The sequence below is a fragment of the Elephas maximus genome, chromosome 24 (assembly GCF_024166365.1).
Source record: "Elephas maximus indicus isolate mEleMax1 chromosome 24, mEleMax1 primary haplotype, whole genome shotgun sequence".
NCBI classification, from domain to species: domain Eukaryota; kingdom Metazoa; phylum Chordata; class Mammalia; order Proboscidea; family Elephantidae; genus Elephas; species Elephas maximus.
Genome location: NC_064842.1, coordinates 11,899,958 through 11,909,580, shown reverse-complemented (window position 1 = coordinate 11,909,580; position 9,623 = coordinate 11,899,958). Strand labels below are relative to the sequence as shown.

General features: G+C 40.5%; 1 long non-coding RNA gene across 1 annotated transcript in view; it reads left to right on the top strand.

Annotated features, from left to right (window-relative positions):
• Window positions 1-8,011: 8,011 nt before the first annotated feature.
• Window positions 8,012-9,623, top strand: part of LOC126066732 (uncharacterized) — a 33,990-nt gene continuing 32,378 nt past the window's right edge. Inside the window, exon 1 of the long non-coding RNA XR_007515235.1 lies at window positions 8,012-8,335. This is a non-coding gene — a long non-coding RNA (uncharacterized LOC126066732). The remainder of the gene's footprint in view (window positions 8,336-9,623) is intronic.

Genomic DNA, 9,623 nt, shown 5'->3' with positions numbered 1-9,623 from the left:
AGGGGCCAGGGGTATTTACAATAGGATGCAAGTTCAGACAAACATAACTGTGCCAAAGCGTTCTTAACTCCTTCACGTTCTTGCTCCCTTCGCTTCAGTGTTTGGCTTGATGAGGAAAGAGCCAAGCTTTGTCGTGGTTCCTTTTCCTGCTGCCTTTCATTTGCTGAGCATTTTCTTTAGAGCTGCAAGTTCTGTCAACTTGTCTGTCTTTTTTAAATTTTTTAATTACACCTGCAAAATCATGACCGCTGCTGCTGCCTTCTCCTTTTCCTTCTTCTTACTATTATTTTAATCTGCCATTTCTGCTTCCTTTGCTGGTATCTTGCACCCCTCCTATGGGGAGCTTCCTGAAGCCACCGAGCACCATGATCTGACTGCACCCTGTATCCAACCAGCCCCAAACCTATGGTGTTAACTCCTGCCTAAGGGTGTCCTCTGAAGAGAATGAAAAACGACAGCATTTTCCAAGGTGTCATGTGACTGAGCCATCTTGAAGGTAGCCAAGTTACAAACCCTTAAAAGGTTTGACAGTGAACACTGAGCTGCAAAAACGATTAAAGCAGAATCATCAGTGGAAACAAGACCTGTTCTTAGGAGACTTGTGGCTTTTTTCTTATCTTTGTACATATTTCCAGAATCTGAACATTTGGTGGCTTCTGTCCATGCTGTTCAAGTGAGCATTCCTCAGAGAGTGTGAGTTCTGGGTTATATTACCAACCAACCAGTTGCCATCAAGTTGACTCCAACTCATGGTGACCCCGTGCTTGTCAGAGTAGAACTGTGCTCCATAGGGTTTTCAATGGCTGATTTTTTTTTGGAAGTAGATCACCAGGCCTTTTTTTCCCAGATGCCTCTGGGTGAACTCAAACTACCAACCTTTTGGTTAGCAGCTGAGCATGTTAACTGTTTGTACCACCCAGGGAATCCTCTGGGGCACATAGCTGGTGCGTATTTTAGAGGTGAAGCTCTCTCAGTGCAGAAGCTCTCTCGCAGTACTATTTTGTAATTCCACCGAGGCATTATCTATTTCTAGAAGCCTCCAGAAACTTCCTATGAGAATCAGTTAGTATTGGCACTTGCCCTGACTACTGAGATGAAGTTGTCTATTTTTATACTTTCCTTATATGAGATTGGTTGGCCCAAGTGGTTGAGTGGATGAAAATCTAAAGGTCAGTTAGATTTTAGGGCAATATCAATGATGACCCTTAGATTGGAATGGTCCTAAGTGGGAGCACACCATGCTTCCCAAAGTACTTCTGGGGGTTCCATCTGGAGACTGCATTGGATTATCCTTCATTAACAGAGGTAGTTGAGTTGAATGGGAAGCCACAAGTGATTTTTTTTCCTACCTCTTGGCCACCCTAACACCCTCCGTCATCAACTTAATCCGGGCTCAGGAGGCGATTGCTTAAATGGCAGGGAACATTTACAGCCTGGAGCAGAATGCCTGGGAGAAAGGGTGAAGCATGGGGTGAAGAATTATTAAACACGTCAGATAGCTGGGTCTATTCAGGTCAGACTCTGAGGAGACAAGTACTGCCCAACCTGGCCAGAGGAAGCTGAACGAATGCCAGGGAGAAGGGCACAGGAATGCAGAACCTTCAAGGACAGTCTCAGCTTCAGAAGCAGGCCAGACCTGCAGCAGTCCCAGAGAGGTGAATGTAGGTGTTCGCTGAGTGGTGGGGAGGCAGGACTAGCTGCAAATCATTTTCTAAGATTGTTTTACTTTGGTAGCAGTGGCCATTGGGAAGGTGTGTGGGGCTGAGATTATAAAGACCTTAAGCAACATTTTTCGAAATGCCTTTCAAGAAACACTAATTCAAAGAGGAGTTAGCAGGCATTAAGTAAAAAAAGAACTTTGTTGGTCAAATAATTTTGGAAAATTCTGGCTTAAACGAAGTTAAGCACTGAAGTGCTTCTTAGAGCCCTGATGGCACAGTGGTTAAGAGTTCAGCTGCTAATCGGAAGGTCAGCAGTCAGAATCTACCAGCGGCTCCAAAGAACCTTTAATATACATTTATGCAACATGAATCTATAAGGGTGGCATGTTAGATGCAGGACTTCCCAAACTTATCTGTGCATAAAACTAGTCTCCTGGGGAACAAATTTTGGGAAATGTTGGTTTAGCTCATGTGTTGGAAGGCAGGCTAGAGGGAGGCACACAGTTTCTGATTTCTGAATATTTTAGCCAGTGAAGAAAGACCTAAAGAAAGACAAACAAACAAAAGCAGACATTTGCAAACTTCAGAATTTTTCCAAACCTGTAACCAATACTTTTAAAAAAGAAGAACTAAAGTTATGAGAAGACCATGGGGAGAACTCAGTGATACAGTGTATGAGGACAGTGGTCAAGTGTTTTCTGTGGAGAAGAAAAGCGAGATTAAGTTTTAAATCTAGCATTTAGGAACTCCGTGGTCCACTTGTTTGAAGATTATTTCTTAGTTGGCCTCTGGGAGATATCTGGTGAGAGAGGAAGATTCAATGTAGTGTAGTAAGTTTTGAGGTCTTCACCTGATGGAAAATATTATTATCATTATATTGCTGGAGTGGACGCTGATGAAGTCCTAGTATGGTCAGCTTGTCTTGAACTGTTTCCTTGTATCAGAAGGGTATAATTGCATAGAAAGAATGAAAAAACAGGGGAAATTATGGTCAACTATTTTCACATTTTAGGTTTTGAAGGCGACTGAAAAAATGTTAACCTACCTGTTTGTGATCTCTACATATTCCCAAGACTTGATACTTTAACTAACTGGAACTTCACTAAATTTGTGGAGGGATATTGTATGCTATGGTGAAAAAAACAAAACAACTTCAGAAAGGGAGGGGGAGCAGCAATCCAATTTTTGCCTCTGATTAGGACTTTGAGATACCATTCAATCTGTACCTTAGTTCCCTTGTCTAAAATGGGCACATAATTTAATCTGTTCTACTTCACCCTGTCAATTAATGGATTCATAGTTTTTAATTCATTCAACGACTATACCGGAGACTCTACTTCATAGCAGGCACTTTTCTTGGCATGGGGAGTACATCGCTGAACAAAAGAGATGTTAACATCCTTGCAGGGGAGGCAAACAGCAAATGAGTAGACTCGTAAGACCAAAATGGATGTTGGAAGAGACTCTGAAACTTGTTCTTGAACACCAAATAGCTAAAGCAAATGGAAGAAATGATGAAGTAAAAGAGCTGAACAAAAGATTTCAAAGAACAGCTTGAGAAGACAAAGTATTATAATGAAACATGCAAAGACCTGGGGTTAGAATACCAAAAGGGAAGAACACACTTGGCATTTCTGAAGCCGAAAGCTTTGCGTTGCAATGATGCCTTTGAATTATGGTGTTGGTGAAGAATATCGAGTATACCACAGACTGCCAGATGAATGAACAAATCTGTCTTGGAAGAAGTACAACCAGAATGCTCCTTAGAAGCAAGGATGGCAAGACTTTGTCTCATGTACTTTGGACATGTTATCAGGAGGGACCAGTCCCTGCAGAAGGACATCATGCTTGGTAAAGTAGAGGGTCAGTGAAAAAGAAGACCCTCAATGAGATGGATTGTCAAAGTGGATCTGACTTTTCTGAATCACCTTTTGTCCACAATGTTCATGTTTTCCCCTCTGTGCTGTTCTTTGCGCCATTGAAAACTTTCCTTAAAAATGTGCCTCCCTCTGCCTCTTGATTTTCCTCATACCCTTTCCACATGTTTTCATGCAGGCAATTTCTTGATCTTACCATACAATAACAACTGAGAATCATATTTTTTCTTCAGGTTGTCCTTCAATACTTTCTTGATTGAAATGCTTAGGGCTTGCAGTTGTCCAGACAAGCTCCAGGATTCACAAGTTTTTGCAGGTGCAGGCAGTGGCAGCTCTGCCATGATGGCTACCTGACCAACAGCGTTTGTGAGACACCATCCATTATAAGATGGATCCTGATTTAAGAAATGTTAAAATGTGAAAAACTGTGTGTCTTAAAGTTGAGTAAATAGAGTAGTTAAAATGTGAAGGAGTAGCTCAAACTATTAAAAACATCAAATACTGACTTAATGATACATTTCAACGATGCCAGACAGTGGAGTTTGAGGGAGATGCATCAACAAATCAGTAATGGAATTGCTTCAAGGACATAAGAAACCTGATACCCAGCATTATTATTTATCTCACAGGCTAAGTGAGGTGATGGGAGCTCTGTGGGCTTCATCCCCTGCTTTCTCCAGCCCAATCCAGCTGTAGACACTGATGCCTTCTACCCGCAGCCTCCACTCCGCTGAGGACGTGAACCGGGGGACTCAGGAAGCTACATATCCATCAGTTTCGTGCATGGAAATCATCTTGCTGCTCTGGGTTTCTGGCGACCTGGAGTGAACCATGGTTGTTGGGGTCATGAAGCTGTATTGTTCTCCTAAAAGGTAATGTGAGTTTCTTGTTCAGCTTCAAGTTTCCTATTGTGGTTAGCTGCTGTAGAGTCGGCCCCAACACCTGGTGACCCCATACACAATGGAACTAAACCCTACCTGGTCCTGCATCACCTCCAAGATCGGTTGTGGATCAATGTTCTGTGTAATCCATAACGTTTTCATTGGCTGATTTTTAGAAGTTGATGGCCAGGCCTTTCTTTCTTGTCTGTCTTAGTCTAGAAGCTCTGCCAAAACCTGCTTAGCATCATAGCTATAGCCAGGTCTCCACTGACAGACAGTTGGTAACTGTACATGAGATGCGTTGGCTGGGAATTCAACCCAGGTCTCCAGCATGGGAGATGAGAATTCTACTACTGAACCACCACTCCCCTCTTCAAGTTTCCTGTTTGTACCATGCTGTGCCCTCGACCTTAGCCCTGTGGATTAGGATCTTACCATCTCACTTAACTCTTACCAGCATTCTTTTTGCCCACCTGAAGAATAAGCTCCTTCTCTGTTTTCTCCCTAGCAGCTGACATATGGCTCCTTCTGCACTTCTATTGGATTAGACTTTGCATGGGCATGTTATTGTCGTTAGGTGCTGTTGAGTCAGTTCTGACTCACAGAAACCCTATGTACAACAAAACAAAACACTGCCCAGGTCCTGCGCCATCTTCACAATTGTTATACTTAAGCCCATTGTTGCAACCACTGTGTCAATCCATCTTGTGAGGGTCTTCCTCTTTTACCCTCTACTTTACCAAGCATGATGTCCCTCTCCAGGAATTGATCCCTGCTGACAAAATGTGCAAAGTGTGTGAGACGTAGTCTCACCATCCTTGCTTCCAAGGAGCATTCTGATTACACTTCGTCCAAGACAGATTTGTTAGTTCTTTTGGCAGTCCATGGTATATTCAATATTCTTTGTCAACGCTGTAATTCAAAGGCCTTAATTCTTCTTTGGTCTTCCTTATTCATTGTCCAGTTTTTCCATGCATATGGAGCAATTGAAAACGTCAATCTTTTCTCTGCTTATCATGATATATTCAAAAGTTAGCAAATATTATCTAGTGAAACATTTGCACAGGCATGAATACCAGTTAAAATCATCTCTGTATTGCCCAGTCCTTTGGAGGGATTTATATGAGAATCATTGCTCCCTGTAGCTCTTAGTCAGTTTTCCTGTTCTTATGTTCCAATGATATCCTATCTCTCATGTCAACTGAAGGCCTTGGAAGGCTGAAATGGAAACTCAAGTCATGAACATTGGGAATGACAATAGATGGGAACACACAGGCTTTGGAACATTTGGTACCTTAAGGAGGCCCCATCCCTGGAGAAGAGATATATGAGGTTTTCAGAAAATCCCCAAGTCTTATTAAAATGAGTAAATGTCAAAATAGTAATGTTTTAAAAATTAGATGAGGCTTCAGAGAGTTGTTAATATACATATTGAGTGGTCAGTAGCCATTTAACTTTGTCTTATTTGAGGAATTTATAGCCGTTGTAAGTGGTTTGTTAAACTGTACTCCCCGAAGTCCACAGGTGGGAACTGCTGAGGTTAAATTATTAACAAGAAGCCATATTTCTAGAAGAGATGAGGTTATAAAATCAGGTATTTCTGGACTGTTTAATTAAAATGGCCCATTTAGTTTTTTTTTTTTCCTTTCTTGTTTTTTGTCTTTAGATTATCATCTTAAATGAAAATCTTGGCTCTTTGGTTTTATTAGCCTTACATTTATTTGACTTCAGATCACGCATATGATTTGTAGCAATAATTATGACAGTTTGATTTTTATTACCGTAATTTTGTGGGGCTTCTATTATTTTTCAGAATATATATATATATATATATATATATTCCCACATCTTAGCACATCATTGCATATGTACCTATCCCTCTTTAGATATTTTATATATGTGTCCTAAGGTAATTTTGGGGGGACAATTTATTCGACAGTTGTGAAATACCCAACTAAATCCTCAGGAATTGGACAGTATGAATTACAGTTGGGAGGCTCCTTGAAGGCCATTCAGCAGTGAGGTGGGTGACAAGTCCCATGAACTTGAGCTTGGAAATTAGTGCAGGTGGCACCACTCAGACTCAGTTTCTTTTAGGGCCAGAGCACATTGGATGTATAAAAACACCACCAGCTTTTTAATGTCAATGTGTATTTACCCTTTCTTTGTGTCATTGGGCTCTGGAATAAGATTTGACTTATCATACATCCAAACTTGGAGAGATGGTCTAGCCTTTTACAGATAAGATAGCCTCATTTGAGTCTAGTTTTTTCCACAAGAAAAGGATGGTGCAGTAGAAGAAGGGGGGTAGTATTTCAGTTCTTTGATGCGTTTCCTTTTTTCTGTCTCCTTTGGAGGGGGCAGCGTTGGATTCCCCACTAAGCAAGGTAAGCACGAACTTACTTACTAATCTGTAGTGAACAATTTCCCCATTTCAAGATGTGGGGGGAAAACGGGTGAAATTGTTCACTACAAATTAGTAAATAAGCACAAGTAAGCCTGTGCTTACCTTGCTTACTGAGTAATCCATCCCTGTCAGGGGTTGTAAACTGAAAAGAGGCTTTGATTCTGTAGGTAGGTGCTGTGGGGTTGGGAGAAAAACAGATGTCAACCATACCTAGAAGCAGAAGCTTTGATATGCTGAAAAAATATGAGATTGTTCACTACAGATGATCTGGTAAACAAGATTAGCGCTGTGCTTACCTTACCTATCGGATCATCGTCCCCTGAAATGGGGAAATCATTTTTTCTGCATAGCTGATTTTCTTTCATTTCTGTTCTCATCCTGTGAGTGATATAATCAAAGGCAGATAATTGTAGGTAACACCCCTTACAAACATGTAGGGATGGTTCCTTACATCAGGAGAACATTGGGCTCATCACACTTTCATCTTCAGCCTGGAACACATTTCAGTGACTGGCGCAAAACTGGGGCCAGCTAACTCTGAACGAAGACATAATCCTGACAGGAACATGGAGGACAAGCTGAAGATGGTACTCTGCCTAAAATCTGCCATGATAATTTAAGTGGTAGATGATGGGAAATTGTAGAGGAAAGAAATGAATATGTGCAAAACTCGCACAAAAGGCGTGTGGACACACACACTCCTTCTGGCTCCTAACCAGCAGCCCTCAAAGTAGAGCTGTCAGGATTCATACTCAGATTTTATGTCGAGACTGCCAAAAAATGAAAAACTTCTATGAATGCCAAGTGTTATCAGTTTGCATCACAACTTAGATATTTGGTGGAACAGCAGATTAGACATTTACAGGAAATCTAAGTTTAGTAGACCTCTCTCAGTTTTCAGTTTCGGCTTTTTTTTTTGCTAAATTTCCATTCCTCTGGGGTTTAATGACTCATGGTCTTTTGTTGTTATTTTTTCACTTGTTATCTCCCTGTCTATCTTGTTATTATGGCCTTTGTTCTCATTCCTTGTGCTTCAGGTTAAAATCAAGGCTTTATTTTTGATGTTATAAAACTTTATTCGAAAGTTTGATTAGGCAGATAGACGAATAGACACCATTAAAAAAATAATATTTTATTGTGTTTTTGGTGAAGGTTTACACAGCAGTTTAGGTTCCCATTCAACAATTTCTACACGAATAGTTCAGTTAGCTTGGTTATGTTTTTCACAACACATGAGCATTCTTATTATTTCCATTCTGGTGTTCCGTTCACAACCAGGCTCTTGTATTAAGATAACTGAGAAGAGGAAATAAAATGGCAGGACAAGTCTGAGAAATGGTCTTAGCTGCAGACCTTGCACCAACCCTTCCTTCGGAGTGGAGGTCTCTTCCTCACCCCAGCCCCAACAGCAGCATCCTGTGGCTGGGGAGAGGCTGATGTCATACAACCACCTGCACAAGAAATGGCCACACTCCACAGTGCATGCCCCCTTCATTCAACAAATGTGTAGTAAGTACTTTCTTAATAAACAGCTCCTGTTTTTTATCCTCTACCACCAACAAATGTTTAATAAGCTCTACAAAGCCCTGCGGAGGTGCTAAAGACACAGAAATGAATGTGATGGATTTCTTATTTGTAACTGGCTTAAATATCAGTGGGGGAGATAGACAAGAAAATCGATACTCACCATATGGTATCACAGTGCCAGAATATAGGTATGTGCAGGGGCCAGCTCAGCACTCATGTATGCTTCTTCCATCACGTCTTCTTATTTAGTTTTAGTACTGGAAAATTCTAGGTTATTTTTATTAAAAAAAAAAAATTGTCTAGTCTGTATTCTCTCCTTCTGGAGAGTGTATTGAATTTTCTCATTCTCTTCTCTGTGCTTATTAACCTCTCATTTTCCATCTATTTATCTCTTTATGCTGCCCTCAGGGGTATTTCCTTAGCTCTATTTTTCAGTGCATCAATTTCCTCTTCAGCTATTTCTAAGCTATTGATTAATCTATTCATTCTGCAGGCTTTTTTTCTCCTTTAAAAATGTATTCTAATTTCAGTGTGAAGTTAACGGCTTTAAATAGGAACACTGAGTCTGTCTTCCTAAAGATCAAACCAATTGTACAAACAAAAACTAGTAAAAATAAAGTGTCAGGCCACAGCCTCAAAGCAGAATTTCACCTCCATGTCATTAGAGAACTTACTTTGGGACTGATTGAACAAAAAGGTGAATAACTAAGGCTGTTTCTCTCTCTCTCTTTTTTTTTTTTTGAAATTTTACATGGTGCCCATTAACAAAGGCCTACCTAGTTGAGAAATTCTGTAGGAAAGAGCTTTTTAAGCTTTTGCTTAAGGAAAGGGGACTTAGCAGGGCCAAGATTCAGCCTCAGCTACAGTGACTACAATGATGACGTCTCAAATGAAGCCCTGAATTTGTGCAGAGAACAGGGAAATATCATTCACTGGATGCTAAACATACTACTTTGGGCCAAATGAGAACCTAAGTGAGTTATACTAATACAAAGAAAGCAAATAGTAGCATCAGGAAAAGTTTGGCATGACTTGTTAAGAGCTTGTCTCAGGATGGGCTTGGTACTATTCCACTGCTTTCTGGATCCAAATATTGCTTTTGAGAAGTCTGTTGCCATTCTTATCATCATTCCTTTCTTTCTGGCTACTTTAACAAATTTCTCTTTGTTGTTTTTTCAACTTTATTACAACATGTCTAGGCATGGGTTTGTTTTTATTTTTCCTGTTAGAAATATCTTGAATCTCTTGGGTCCATAGATTCATGTTATCT